The sequence below is a fragment of the Triticum urartu genome, chromosome 7A (genome assembly GCF_056163025.1).
Source record: "Triticum urartu cultivar PI428250 chromosome 7A, HENAU_Tu73, whole genome shotgun sequence".
Lineage (NCBI taxonomy): Eukaryota > Viridiplantae > Streptophyta > Magnoliopsida > Poales > Poaceae > Triticum > Triticum urartu.
The window spans coordinates 36874079-36889828 of NC_141879.1; the positions used below are offsets into that span (position 1 = coordinate 36874079).

Genomic DNA, 15750 nt, shown 5'->3' on the forward strand with positions numbered 1-15750 from the left:
TTCTAGTGTAGTGAGGTCTGAACCATTGCACGATGTAGTGTAGTGTAGTGAGCTCTGAACCATGTTTAGTGTTGAGTACTTCAAGTTTACTGAACCTATTCATTTTTGTGGACTTAGTGAACATGATAAGACAAGCCAGATGCTCTATTTTTAATTAACAGTAATCCATGATCAGCAACAGTTTCTTTCACTAATTTTCAGTTAACAGCAATCCATGATTTTTTTTCAGCTAAAACTATTCATGATTTTTTGTTGGGTGACCTATTAGATCTGGAATGGAAGCTCACATAAGTTGAGCTGATTTTTGTCCATATGAAAGCAGAGCACCATATGGTCTGTGGCCTTTTCATCCATATGAAAGTAGAGGCACATTGTGGTGCTAGTTTACTGGGTTTTGTCTCTGACCATCGTGTCGTGATGATTTTGCAGGTACCCCGAGAGGCCCTTGAGTTTGCTGGAATGTCGATTAACTTCCGTTCCGGAAAATTCGGGTACTCCATATGTCTTATTTTCAGCAAAGGTCATGCTGAAATTTTCCGTGAATTTTAGCATGACTTTGCTAAAAATTGGACATATGGGGTACTTGCTACTAATGCATGGGCCGGGGTATCTTAGTACTTAATTAAGTAGGATCAACTGCCCCACCATTCTTGCTGCATTAAACCATAGGTGGCAATAGAGCCAAGTGATTAGGCCCAACTTAGAATTCTCGTTAGCATCGATAAACCCTAGATGATAAACCCAACATAGGTGTCAATAGATCCAAGTGATTAGTGCCAAGTGATTAGGCCCAACCTAGGGTGCCTCGACATCGATAAACCCTAAATGATGAAAACTTAACTTGGCTTCTATAGGGTGCCTCGGTGTCGATGAGAACCTAAATGATGTATGCTTAGGCTTTTAGGGTGCCTCGGCGTCGACAAAACCTAAATGATGAAAGCTTAGGCTTTTAGGGTGCCTCGACGTCGACAAACCCTAAATGATAAAACCTTGGCTTTTAGGGTGCCTCGGTGTCGATAAGAACCTAAATGATGAAAGCTTAGGCTTTTAGGGTGCCTCGGCGTCGACAAACCCTAAATGATAAAAGCTTAGCTTTTAGGATGCCTCGGTGTCGACAAACCCTAAATGATGTAGTTTTGAATTATGAACGTAGGATATGTCGTCATCATCATCGGACGACGAAAGTCTCCCGGCGTAGTGCGACTGGTGCCACGACGATCGAGGTCTGTGCGACATGCCTCACCTGGACGATGATTGGCGCTTCAGCATTAAGCTCGAGGAGACCTTCGAAGTTGAAACGGTACACAACGATGACAAGTGCTATTTTCATAATTAAGCATGACTTCAACTATTTCAATGTGTAATTTTCATCTTTTACAATTCGAGTATAGCTTATCCCATGCCATGCAAGACGCTATGTCTTGGAGAGGATGGATTTTGAAGACCATGAAATTTCTAAAACAAAGAAAATTCACCTAAGGACTCATCACGATGTGGACTTTGAAGTAAATCTATAAAATTCTGAGAGCGTAACCCATTTTGGTTGCAAAAATTGGGAAGCATTTTGCAAGATGTATGGTTTTGATGAGGGTATGCTTATCACCATGGATCTTGGTAATCCTGACATCAACCAAGACAATATGGACATTTGGGTCCTTGTTGATACGCCTCCAGTTCTACCGCTATGTGAGTTTCTCAAACATAGTTATTAGCTAATTTATATTGTTTATTTCAAAATAGTTGACAGCTTATTTCCATTGACAGCTTATTTTTATTATTCAAAGAATGTGCGGGAGATGGTAGACAAAACCCACTACACCGATGGCTCCGAATTAACAACTTATAAGGAGAAAAATCATTTGGTCGGATTTTGTACTGACATTGAGAATTACAATATCTACAATCAAACTCCTCAACATTATGGTAAATACGTGCCACTAGTGCATGTGTTCAACTACGGTAACTACCATGGAGATACCTTGGTAAGATTTTTACTATTACGACATCCGTGCATCTTTTGCATACTTCTAAAACTAGTACATCATTGCTAACTATGAAGTTATTACTATGTTTTTCAACAGATAATCACAGAGAATTGTGTGCCTCATATGATGTATCTGAAAGGTAGTGTTAATGTTTTGAACATACAGCCAGGTCGTCCTACGAATCTCAACTGTCCATACGAGATTTCTAAAAGAAGTGGAGACATGAAAATCAAAGGATGGAAAAAATGTATGGACAGTCGTAAGGAGCTTCTTGGAAGCAAAAGGAAGCGAAGCGCAAGAATTGGAGACAAGATGTTCTCCATTCTCCATAATGGAGAGTCAGGGTCTATATTGTTTTATGCTATTTTAGCTTAAATAGGGTATTTAGGTCCTGCCTAATACTGATGATCATGTGCTAAGAACAATTAAGTAGGGTTGGTTCGAAGACTATCAAGATGATGATCGTATGACTTGTTATGAATAACGAGTAGAAGTTGTATGATGGTGATTAGTAGGACTTGTTAGGATTAGTATTACTTCCGACAAACTCGATACTCGCGGTCTCGAGACTTGTAATGTTTTATCTTTGTTCGGTCTTTTGAATTCGGAGACTAATATGATGAATTGTATTCAGAGACTAATCTTCTATTGTATTCGATGAATCTGCTGTTGCTGTGTGCTACTGTCTATATTCTGTCAAATAATATATTTTGTAACATGTGCAAAAATCAGAAAAGTAAAAAACCTAATATTCAACTAATGGTGCATCCATCCGCAGTGCGTCATTAGTGTGCCAAAGCACGTGGTTAAATATGGCCCCTGGGAGGCACACTAATGGCGCATGGTGTTATATACTAATGGCGCACTGGATGGTGCGCCATTAGTATACCAGATACTAATGGCGCACCAGTGGTGCGCCATTAGTAAAAATTACTAGTGGCGTGCTACTAATGGCGCACCGGTGATGCGCCATTAGTAGGCAAAACCGGTGCGCCATTAGTAGGCCTTTTCCTAGTAGTGCCTCTACCTCTACTCTAGCTCTACCTCCACCAATACCCCCTTCCATCTCCTTCACCGACACCATCTCCGATATTAGCCCCTACATCCCCGTAACCCTAGACCTCGCTGCTCACAACTACTACCATTGGCGTCACCTTTTCTACGTCCACCTTGGGCGATGCAATCTCCACTCTCACGTTGCCGACGACTCTCTTCCTCAACTTCATGATCCGCAATGGGTCAAGGATGATATCGCCATTATTCAATGGATCTACATGTGAGTCTCCACGGAGATCTTCAATCTCATCCACTGTGACGGTGCCTCCGCCACCGATCTATGGGCGGCCTTTCGTCATCTCTTCCAGGACAACATTGATGCTCGCACCAACTATCTCCACACCGAGCTTCGGAATGCGGTGCAAGGTTATTCACCAGTCGGCGTCTACTGCCAACGCCTCAAGGCGATCGCAGATGAACTCCGCGAACTTGGTGATCTGATCGAAGATCGCCGGCTCATCAACGTCCTCCTCGTCGGCCTCAACAAGTGGTTCGAGAAGCAGGCCTCCTTCATCCCTATGATGCGTCCGTGTCCCTCCTTCGCCGAGGTTCGCTCGATGCTCCAATGGGCCCATCGTGCCCTAACTACGAAGGACTCTCGTCCTCAGGTCTTCACTGATTCTCCTCGTCCGCCAGTGTCGACGCCGCCACCGCCACCTCCACCAACAACACCTCCTCAACCATCCGGCTGGCGTCCAAGTCCCAACTACCGGGGCAAAAACCCTAGGCCGCCACAGTTCCGCATGGCGCCCGATCCTGCTCCGCCTCGGCTCCACCAACTGCACCACCACCGCCCCCGGCTTCATCAACTGCACCACCACCGCCGCCCGAATGGAGCCCATCTCTTGATCCATGGACAGGGCTAGTCCAGGCATGGCCTATGCCTTGGTCCACCCCTACACCATATGGTGCCCCGCCTACCTATATTGGTGGCTGGCAGCCCGGTGCTCGCCCTCACACCGGCGCGCCCGTCCTCACGCCTCGACAGCCGATGGCTGTGTACCATGCTGCTCCCTCCTACACGCCACCGATCTACAACAGTACCATTCCTTATGCATCCTATGACGATCCATCATCCTCCTACATGCAGCAGTACAATGATGGTGTCTCTCTCTTTACGCTGATGCCGGCCCTATTGCCGACGCCACCACACCGGCAAGCTCCCATGACTACACCGGCCTCTACTTCGACTCCGAGCTGGGACCAAGCTGCTTTTCTACAAGCCATGAACAACTTTGCTGCACAATGGAACTCAGGTACGGATTGGATTTTCGATTCTGGTGCTTCTCATCATATGTCTGCATCGAGTAATTTGCTTTCTTCTTTCACATCTTAGTCTTTTCTCTCTATTACTATCGGTGATGGATCTTCTATTCCTATTTACTATGTCGTTCAGGCTCAAATCCAATCCCCAATTAAGCCTTTGCTTCTTCGTGATGTTCTTGTAGCTCCTGCTCTTATTAAAAATCTGATTTCTGTTCGCCAAATCACCACTGATAATCATGTTTCCGTTGAGTTTGACACCTTTCGTTTGTCTGTGAAGGACTACCCGACCAAAGCCGAGATCGCTAGATTCAATAGCTCCGGTGATTTATATTCTCTCCATGGTGCTTCGGTCGCTGCTCCTCCAACATCTATGGTAGCCTCTGTTGATCTATGGCACCAACGTCTCGGCCATCCCAATAAAAATGTGTAATCCACACTTCTTAGTGAATTTTCAATACTTTGTAATAGAGACTCTCATAATTCTTCTATGTGTCAGTCATGTCAATTGGGCAAACATGTTCGCCTTCCATTTAGTTCCTCTCAATCCTCTAGTACTTTTCCTTTTGAATTACTTCATTGTGATCTCTGGACATCACCCATAGAAAATGTATCTGGTTTTAAGTATTATCTCGTGATTCTTGATGATTTTACTCATTATGTTTGGACTTTTCCTTTACGCAACAAATCCGACGTTCATAATATATTTCTTAATTTTCAGCGCTATGTCTCGGTCCACTTTTTCCTCCCTATAAGATTCATCCAATGTGATAATGGTCGTGAATTTTGACAACTTTGAAACTCAAAATTTCTTTCTACAATATGGAATTCTCTTGCGCTTCTCCTGTTCTTATACCTCCCCTCAAAAAGGCAAAGCCGAGCGTTCTCTTCGTACTCTTAATGACATCATCCGCACTCTGCTTGTTCAATCTTCTATGCCTCCGAAGTTCTAGGCTAAGGCCCTCCACACGGCCACATATTTACCCAATATTCGTCCATCCAAAGTTAACCCACAAACTACTCCTTACTTCTCTTTATTTCTCTCTCATCCAAATTACTCCGACGTTCGCGTCTTCGGTTGTCTTTGTTTCCCAAACCCCTACTCCACTTCTCCTAACAAACTTTCCCCGCGCTCTCATCCAAATCTACGGAAAACCTTTAACTAGTGATGGGCCAATTGAATAACCTTCGGTTGTCTCTCATCCAAATCTATGAAAAACCTAACAAACTTTCCCCACTTCGGTTGTCTCTCATCCAAATCTACGAAAAACCGAAAATTACCAAGTTGCAACAAGCGGCGCACATGGGGTGGGCCAATTGTCAGCGCTGGAGAAGGTGATGACTGATGAGTGACCTTTACATGGGGTAACCCCTTTTTTGTGAATATACATGGGGTAACCTTTAACTAGTGATTTGACTGATTTCGTACAATCTTTCTAGAGAGGTCCTAATTAGCGCTTGGTCGGTTCTTTTGTGCGGCTTAAAAAATAAGTTGCTTCTTTCCAGGTTAAAAAATGAGCCGCTTCTCAAATTTGTTGAGACTTCTAAATTAATTATCCCATAACTAGTTTGAAAGTCGTAATGAATAAGAGAGGCGGCTTATGGAATAAATTGGGGAGGTGGCTGATGAGCACACACGCCTCGCACTAGCGGGCCGGCCCACAAAAGCAGCCCCACGCCCGCTCTTGTTCTACCTCGCGTATGTGCGCTTGTTTGATCGATTCAGGGTTAACCTTATTTGATCGATTCAGTGTTGACTGGTCAACCATACACCATTGACTTTTGGGAATAAAATCACTGGTCTGACTTCGTTTTGTAAATTTGGACAAATGATGGATTTTTTGGATACGAGAAATTCTCATAGGTTTAATATCAAAAAAGTTCTTAAATTTTGAAAAAAAAAATTGGAAAAATATATGCACGAATTTTAAAGAGTTCGCAGATTTGAACAAAGTTCATGCATTTGAAAAATATTACACGGAGTCAGAAAAATTAATGAATTCAAAAAAGGTTATAAATTTAGAAAACAATTGTGAAAAAATCGCAAAACGAAAAAGTGCAGCCTCACCTTTTTTGAATTTACGTCTCATGTGTAATAACCAAACCTAGCCGCCTGGGCCAGCACGGCCTGACTTAGGGTCAAATGTGCCTGGCACGACAAGGAGAGCAACTAGTTAACGAGCGTTCCTTCGGGAACCTCGTAACGATCACCGTCACTTGGTGCGCTCTCAGCCATTCGCCATGTGTCACGCTCTGGGCGTTTTCTCCGGATTTTATTTTTTTATTTTTCCGTACGTGTTTTCGGCTTTTTAAATGATTTTTTTCAGGTTTTTTCGACGTTTTGGTTTTCCACCGGCCTTCCTTAGCTTTTCAATAACACAATTTGGAAAAAAATATTTTACGCGAAAAAACGTGTTTTCTTTTTTTCTTTCATGAGAGTCACGGGTTTGCTTCCGCGAGAGGCACGGTTTTGCTTTCGCGAGAGTCACGGCCGTGACTCTCGAAAACGAAAAAAAACGCATTTTCTATTTTTTTTCTTTCACGTGAGTCACGGTTTTGCTTCCGTGAGAGGCACGGGTGTGCTTTCACGAGAGTCACAGCCGTGCCTCTCAAAAACGAAAAAAAAACATGTTTTCTGGTTTTTTTTCGCGAGAGTCATGGTTTTGCTTTCGCGAGAAGAATGGTTGTGCTTTCGCGAGAGTCACGGTCATGCCTCTCGAAAAGGAAAAAAATGCGTTATTTTTTTCCTTTCACGAGAGTCACGGTTGTGCTTTCACAAGAGTCACGGCCGTGCCTCCTCAAAAACAAAAAAACGCATTTTCTCTTTTTCTTTTTCTTTGTCTTCCGCGAGAGACACGGTTTTGCTTCCGCGAGAGGCACGGTTGTGATTTCGTGAGAGGCACGGGCATGCCTCTTTTGAAAAGGAAAAAAACTAGTGCTCCCGGTTCGGTTTTTTCGTCCGGTTTTTTTCATGAAAAAAATTTCGTCAAGATCTATCAACATGGGATCTAATTTTGAAGATCTCGACGCAAGGAATCCAACGGTGAAAACGGTTTGAGATTTGGACGCATGGTTTGAGAGATAAAACGTTTTGAATAAACAGATCTACGAAAAAAGAAAAAACTCCCAGGTTGCGATAAGTGACGCGCTGCATGCGTGCCATTTATCGCAACAAGGGGAATTGGAGTGATCTTTGCAACGAGTACTCCTTAATTAGTGATTTCGCACGATAGGGCTTGCGAGGGCATGTTTAGTACACTGGGCGGGCCATGTCGGCCCAGCTTAGGGTCAAATATTCCTGGCACGACAAGGCTCGCGAGGGCACATTTAGTACACGGGCCGGGCCAAGCCGACCCATGTGCCCAGCCTCTAGGCCTAGAAAATGGGACGGTCCACCGGCACGTTTAGCCCACCAGCCCACGTGATTCTCGGCCTTTTGGGCTGGTTTCGGCCAATTTGGTGTGACTAGCACATATGTCCGTGCGTTGCAACGGAAGAAATATTTTTTCGAGAAGCAACGAGATAAATAAATTATGTATTCACCAAAAACGGTATCAACGGTATCCACAATGGTGGGGCGACAGAGCGAGGAGCTGTGGTCTTTTCGCGAGTCATGTTTGTCTCGCGAGATCTTGATAGTGGTGACATTAGTTGGCATGGCGGCGACCAGCCAACTTGTGTTTTTTTCCTTCAGATTCACCTTCGTGTCAGGGTAGTGGCTGTCTCCACATTTGGTAGCTGTGCGGCGATCCTCGGGGCACGGTAGCTTCGACCAGTCTCTCCGACGATAACGTAACCGGATGGATTACGCATAAATCATGTTTTATCAGCATAATCCATACATAACCAGACAATCCCTTCTTTATCAGGGTTTATTCTCTTTTTCAACGCTCACCGTTCTTTCATTGACACGTACCCATAATATATTTCAAAATTAAAGCCAAACCAACATATTCTCTTTCATTGACACGTACCCACAATATATTTCAATTATAGCAAACAAGCATATTCTCTTTTATCGTTAAATAGCGTGTGGGACGCCCAACAGTTCACATCTGGGCCGGCCCATTGGCAGGCACCAAAATGACCTATGTTTGTAAGGCATAATATTAATTTTAAAAAATGACGTGTTAAAGGATCAAACTCGCGACCTCAAAAAGTCATCGACGGGTTGCTAACCCACCAATTAATATTTAACAATATGTTGCAGCGTCAGATTCAAAACAAAATATGTTTTTTTCTGATTTTTTCCGAAAATAAATTAATATTTATGAATGCCAAACATTTTTGAAAACATGAACAATTTTTGTAATCCCGAACAATTTTTAAAAATGTGAACCATTTTTAAAAATGTCATTCATTTTGGGAAAAATATGAACATCATTTGAAACAGGTAGATTTTTCTTTAAAATTCTTAAACATTTTTTGACAACATCAACCTTTTGAAAAAACACGAACATTTGTTGAATGTGTGAACATGTTTTGAACATTTAGAACAAGTCCAGAAAATGCGTTTTTTTACCACGAACGTTATTTTGAATTTGCAAATATTTCACGAAAACAATTTTGTAAATCTGTAATATTTTTAAATGCAACTTATTTTGAAAAATATTTAGAACAAGTCCATAAAATGCGTTTTTTTACCACAAACATTTTATGAAAAATGGAAACATTTTCTAAAGTTTGGACACATTTTGGAACTGGATTTTTTAAAAAACAATTTGAACATTTTACAAGAGAGGAAAAAAATTCTGATTTTTTTCTTCTAAATTATGGAAGAAAATTGAAACTTTGAACGATTTCTTCAAGATTTTAATTTACGAGAAAAGGGAAAATAATCTAAAATTCGTACTAAAAAGGAATGATGAAAAAAAGAGAAAAGAACAGGAAAAAAACAAAAAAAGAACAGAGAGAAAAATATAATGGGCCGGCCCAGTTTTGGCGTGCTCTAGGAACTTCAAACTATTGGCGCTGCATGCGGAAAATAGGCTTTCTCTAGATTAATAAAAATGACGTATAGAAAGATCGAACCCGCGACCATCGTCCTGCTAACTAATTAATATTTAAGAATACGTTGTAGCATCAGATTCAAGTTTTGTTTTTTTCTGAATTTTTTTGATTTTTAAATTAATATTTATGAATTGCCGAATATTTTTGGAAACACGAATAATTTTTGAAACCCCGAACAGTTTTAAAAAATATGAACCACTTTGTAAAATTTCAGTCATTTTTGGAAAAAGACGAACATCATTTGAAATAGGTAGATTTTTAAAAAAATTCTTAAACATTTTTTGAAAACATCATCCTTTTGAAAAAGCACGAACATTTCTTCAATGTGTGAACATGTTTTGAACATTTGGAAAAAGTTCAGAACATATGTTTTTGAACCAAAAAAATTTATTTTGAATTTGTGAACATTTCACTAAAACAAAAATGTGTTATAAATCCGGAATATTTTTTAAAATGCAACTTATTTTGAAACTTTTCGTTTTTTATTGTGATTCACAAACATTTTTTAAAAATGGGATTTTTTTAAAATTCGAACACATTTTGGAATGGGAACAAAACTAATCAAAGTTTTGAACATTTTACAAGATAGGAACAAATAATTAATATTAAGGCTTTTTGTCTAAATATGGCAAAATTGAAATTTTGGATGATTTTTTCAATATTTTAATTTCCGAGAAAAGAAAAAATAATTTAAAATTGGTAGGAAAAAAGAATCACGAAAGAAAAAGAGAAAGGAATAGGAAAAAGTAGAAACAGAAGACATAGAAAAAGAAAATGGGCCGGCCCAGTCTTCGGCATCTTGTGCGAAGCTCCAACTATTTGACGCTGCATGCGGCAAATAGGCTTTCACAACTGTCTGGGCAGATAAATATTTGGGCTGGCTTCGCCAGGCACAGCGCGCGCGGCCCATGTACGAAAATTGTTTTATCTTTTCTAGCAGACGGATGCACAAAAATTTAGTACCACCTCGGATAGATTTTTTTTTTACGTCGGTGAACGGATGAAAAAATCGAAGAAACGCATCTTGCTTTATTAGTAGGTATAGATTTTGGGCCTATTTGAGCTGTCTTTGGGCTAATACATAAAAAAATCTGAAAAAAAATGGTTAAACCCGTGTTTCCCAATTTCCCCTCAACCCTAGATCGCCGATTCAGGCGAAAAACCCCCCGGCGACGCTCAGACCTCTGCCACCTTCCTCCGGCTAGCTCACCGGCGGCATCTTGCCTCCCCTGACTAGGCGCTGAGAATCAGAGTTAAAAAAAATGAGACCAACCCAAGGGCTAACCCTCATTGGCTTTTCTTTATAGGAGAAACTCCGTGAGCACGGCGCGTCCGTGTCAGGACTCGAACTCGGGTGGGCTGGCATTAACCTCACCTCCCCTGACTAGGCGCTGAGAATCAGAGTTATTGTGGTGGGCGACGTAAGTGTCTATTCTATTCCCCTGTGAGCTGTGGTCTTAATTTCCTCACGTACATACTAACCCCGGTCGAACCCTTAGGGCGTGATACTTTTGCAACCCTAATTGCCCTATTAAGCGTCCCCATTTGCTTTCTGCCCCAGGACTGGGAATCAATGACGCAGAAAAACAACAAGGGTGTGATTGATCGCACAAGAGGGCTGACCAGGAGGGATCAAAGAGCTATTAACAGAACTATCAGACGCGGCGATGTGGCTGATTGCGCAAGAGGCGTGACCAGGGAGCAAAGAGCTATTACGAGAAGTATCAAACGCGGCGACGCATCACCATCGGTGATTGCAACTGGGATCACTACTTGTCGCAGAAAAAAAAAGACATCAGACCTATCGCGAACAATGGATACCTAGAATGGAGAGATGCGAGTCTCGTTGATTCAATTCAGGTTAATTGTTTTTATTTGTTTTTCGCTTCTTCCACCTTCTCTATGTAGTATGTACAACTCATGTCAATTTCGAATTTCATGATCAGATCTACTCCCTCCGTTTCAAATTACTCGTCGCGGAAGTGGATGTATTTAGAACTAAAATACATCTAGATACATCCATTTCTGCGACGAGTAATTCGAAACGGAAGGAGTAGATCAATGGTTCTTGGACGCTGCTGCCGATGAGGAACAATTTGGCTGCCATGACCTTGGTGATAAAGTTGTTTCAGACAGTACTTACGAAGAGAAACCATTTGGGGATAACGTTGTTGACCTACTTCCTCCTGCAAATGGCTATACTGTCTCGATTGCTTTGTTCGAGGGTAATTAGTTACGCTGCTAAATGCTAATTATGAGATTTCCAAGTTTCTATTCAGTCATTACTAGTTAATGAAATGATTTTAAAAATTACAATCTTATCCAGGAGATGAGATGTTATTTGCGTGCTCGGGCATAACCCTACCACACGGGCCTGAAGGAGAACACATAACAAGATTTGTTACATCGACAATTTTGGTTACAAAGTTCAATGCCAAGAGAAACAAGGATGATAAATTGAGGGTTAGTGCTAGCTGCCATTCGCCACGTTTCAACTTTATTTTGCGCTTTTTATCGAAGCTGTTCATGATCATTCTGTGCTGATGTACTCCTTCTATCACTATAATAGATTGAAGTGCACCTTCCAAGTAATAGAGCTGTGGATGGGTTTCTGGGACTATATGATAGGGATATTGCGATTGTCACGTCCTTCGACTTCTTCCCAGATTTTTGTCTTGTAAATCGTGATCGCCACATTGAACGGTACAATCTCGAGTCCGTAGTGGCTTTTGGGCGTGCCTTCAAGTCAGGCCTGTTGATAAGTAAATATCTGCAACAGACGACCCCATATCCCGTTTCTGATGATGGTGAACCTCGCAAGGTCTTGTTTCCCTTGTTCACATAGGTACACTTCCCCCCAAAAAAAATAATTGATGCCATGCCAGATAATTTGAAACTGATAATTCTTTTCATGATCTTATAATGGTCTAAACTCTTAAATGTCATGGTCCGTCACTTTTCCTTATTTTTAATCCTGCCTCTTTCCTTTTGTTCTAGGCCGCACTTGGAGCATCACTTACTTGTTCGGGCGACTTCTGTGGGATGATTCATAATGAAGTCACGTCTGAGATATGGTCTCTACCACCGTCGTTACTTCGTCAATGCTTAATGCATTTTGGTGTACTCTAGTATGTCTTCTCCAATTGGCTTAGGCTCCTCTGTTGTTCTACTTCCCCCTTGTAATGCACACTGGAGCCTTAGGAGTTACGAGACAATTTCTATGCGGATTAATAATAATTTGGCACCTGATGGATACTTAGCGTCAGTACTAGATGTCATGTTGCTAATTTAGTTCTCTTGATTCATTGTTAAGGCTAGTATATTTGTCTAAATGAGGACGAGCTAACATTTTTTTTCAGGCTAAAAGATGGACAATGCGACTCATGTCTGTGGCATTTGTATCCTTTTTCCTTTCGACTTCCGTTGGGTCGTTTATAATTTTTTTCTTATCTTACTTTATATGTTGTTTCCTTTTTTATGGTTCCCTATCACGGTTCATGTATGGTTGTTTTGTTGTTGGGCAAGTACTTCTGTTTATTTATTACCATAATGAACCCTGTATATTCTGTTACAGGAAAGGAGATGAAGACACAGATGATGCAGGTGAGCATGGCTTGATCTCTTAGGGCCACTAATTTGTGCATTATGAAATCATTAATCCTCTTTTCTGGTCATACTTCACAATTATACTTGTGATCACTTTATAAGATCCTTGTTTTCCCCTTTCCATCAATGAAAAGATACGCAAGCTCTGCATATTCACGAGAAACAAAATAAGATCCTTGTTTCACCATGCAAAATGTTATGCTTCATGTTTTGTTTTTAGGCAATACACTTTCCAGTGTTTGCTGGTTACTCTTCACCTTGTTCATTTTAGGTAGCTCAAGTGGAGGAACCAGAAGTAGCAGACATAAATATTCCTTGCATGATGGTGTAGAGACAATTGTCCCTTCGGGTGTGAATTATCTTGCAAACCATTGTATGCGGAGTATTATCAACCACTAATATTAGTAACCTTGTTGCCTCAGGATTGATGAGAAATATTAACTTGCTAAAATCCATGGGCTATCCTACACCACCACCACTCATGCTCGAAGGTAAGCCGTTGCTTTCGATATTGCCCGACCTCTCTCTCCCTTGTGCACTTTTGTATGGCTAGTGTAGAAATAAAAACTTGTCTAGTTGTTCCTTTAACCAGTGAATGGGAAATTGCTTAACACATTTGAAGAGGATTTTGGTGAAGTGTCTGCTTAGGAAGGGTATGATTGCAATCTCATGTGTCGTTGTGCGGAGTATGTCTGGCATAAAGTCCCGAGAAAAGTTTTTACAGATATATCTAGGCGTGTTGTCTCAGTTGTTTCGTTCAAAGGTGATTTTACAGTTATATGCTTGCTGCTTTTTCATAAATACCGCTAGTATACGATTTTCACCAACTAATGATTAAAGTTGTGGCATGTAGGAGAAAAGATTTATTTTGCATGCACAGGCTTGCTTATAAGCTGGCATGAGCGCGCTCGCACACGCGTCCGTACAAGCATGGGCACGTGCACGCGCTCAGTCATTCTGACCTTGGCCAGTTTGGTTAGATCTGCTGATGATGAAGATGAGATTGACAAGAACTTGAGGTTGGTGCTCCTAATCTTCTCCCTGTTTGGTCTTTTTAAGCTAGCACATGATGTGATGTTAACAGGGCTCACTGTACAATTGCAGATTGAGGTATTTCTTCCACCAAATCAACGCGCCCACGGGAGACTTGAATTGTATCATTTGAATCATAATATTGCTATCATCAGCGTTGAGAAGAGTTTCTGCTCGCCCAGAAAATATATTCTACACAGTAGAAAAGTCATCTAAAAATGTAGTAGCCATAGGGCGTGAGGCTGCAGAGGGATTATTATTGGCAACACTGGGTGAAGTGACTGACATGCCTCAAATGTGTAGTCCTAGTGAACTTGATTGTGGAGACCTTAAGCTGTCCACTTGTAAAATCAAGAAGGTACATTCATGGGCTTTCTCTTGCATTTTTACATAGTAGTAACAATCAAGAAGGTAGTTTAATGGGAATCTGTTTGACTTCTTGCCTTGATCTAAACTGCTAAATCTAAGGCATTACGGCTTTTCCCCGTAACCTTGCTTGGTCTTGATTTTTGCACTAGGTTGGGATTGGAGGCCCGCTTATTAATTCTGATGACGGGAGTTTGGTTGGCATGAACTTTTATGATGATACTGACAAAACTCCTTTTCTGCCAAGGAGTAAAATTGTTGATGTCTTGAAACGGATTGATCTTCCATCACGAAAGTAATCTCTTTTCTCGTGCCTCGGTGTTAGCCACGTAGGCTATCTTTGTTATACAACAAACTTACATTTGAAACATATGTTGCATGGCAGTGGATTAAACAGTCCCGTGAACATGATGAATGACTCAGCAGTTAAGAAAAACAGGTATTCTTCCTCTTTTTCAGTGGCGATTGTTTCTGGTGCCCTATTTTACTGATGATGATGATGATGATGATTCACTATTGACAGGTGGCCCGTGCCCGAGGCATACTGGTATCATTCTCTGTTCGATAAGGATTGGGATCCAATCCCCCCACATGTTGGAAGGGTTCTCCAGTAGACGTGATCGTGCTGTCGAAGTAAATGGTTGTCGTTCTGCTCATGTAGCAAGTATTTCATGGACCTTCTGTTTATCTACAAATAAGCCACATCTACCTTACTGAGTTCTAACAAGTCCGCCAACTGACCTCTTATACCATTTAGCTCACATTATAGAAGAGTATCCATATGACAAAAATTAATGATGGTATATGATATGGATACTATTTTATTTTAATGATGCAAAACATTTTTTAAAACAATACGAAAAATATGTTTCAATGTTTATTTGAAAAATGTTAATCATGTATTTAGAAAATGCTAAACATGTGTTCGAAGAAGTGAAACGTATATAAAATAATGTTTTCAGAAGTGTACAAAAATGTATAATGTGTATGGAAAAAAGTGGACATCAAAGCATATATTTGAAAAAAATATCATGCATTGAAACATTGTTAAACTTATATAAAAAATGTACAAGATGTATTAAAAAACGAAATATGTATATGGCAATCGTGTGGCAGATTACGAAACTGCCACACGCATCCAACGCCGCCAGTTCCCTCCCGATCTCTTGATCTCTGGTCTGCAAGTAATCAACAAAGGGAGCTAACCACCTCACCTATGACGCTCATTGTTGAACAAGCTAAGGGAAATATTGTTTTTGACATGTTTTTGCCTTTAATATGTTAGCACTGAAAAACTTTTTGTTTCAAGCATCGTGGTAACTTTGTTCGTTGGGAATAAATTTGTTGAACCCGCCCCCTGTTAATTTCTGTAAATAGCACGATAACATTCACGCCATAGACCTGATAATATAGATACAAGCATCGTGGTAAC

At 41.0% G+C, this 15750-nt stretch overlaps 1 pseudogene; it reads left to right on the forward strand.

Moving 5' to 3' along the window:
• Positions 1 to 4032: 4032 nt before the first annotated feature.
• On the forward strand, positions 4033 to 14932 carry LOC147957413 (uncharacterized; annotated as a pseudogene).
• The last annotated feature ends 818 nt before the right edge of the window (positions 14933 to 15750 follow it).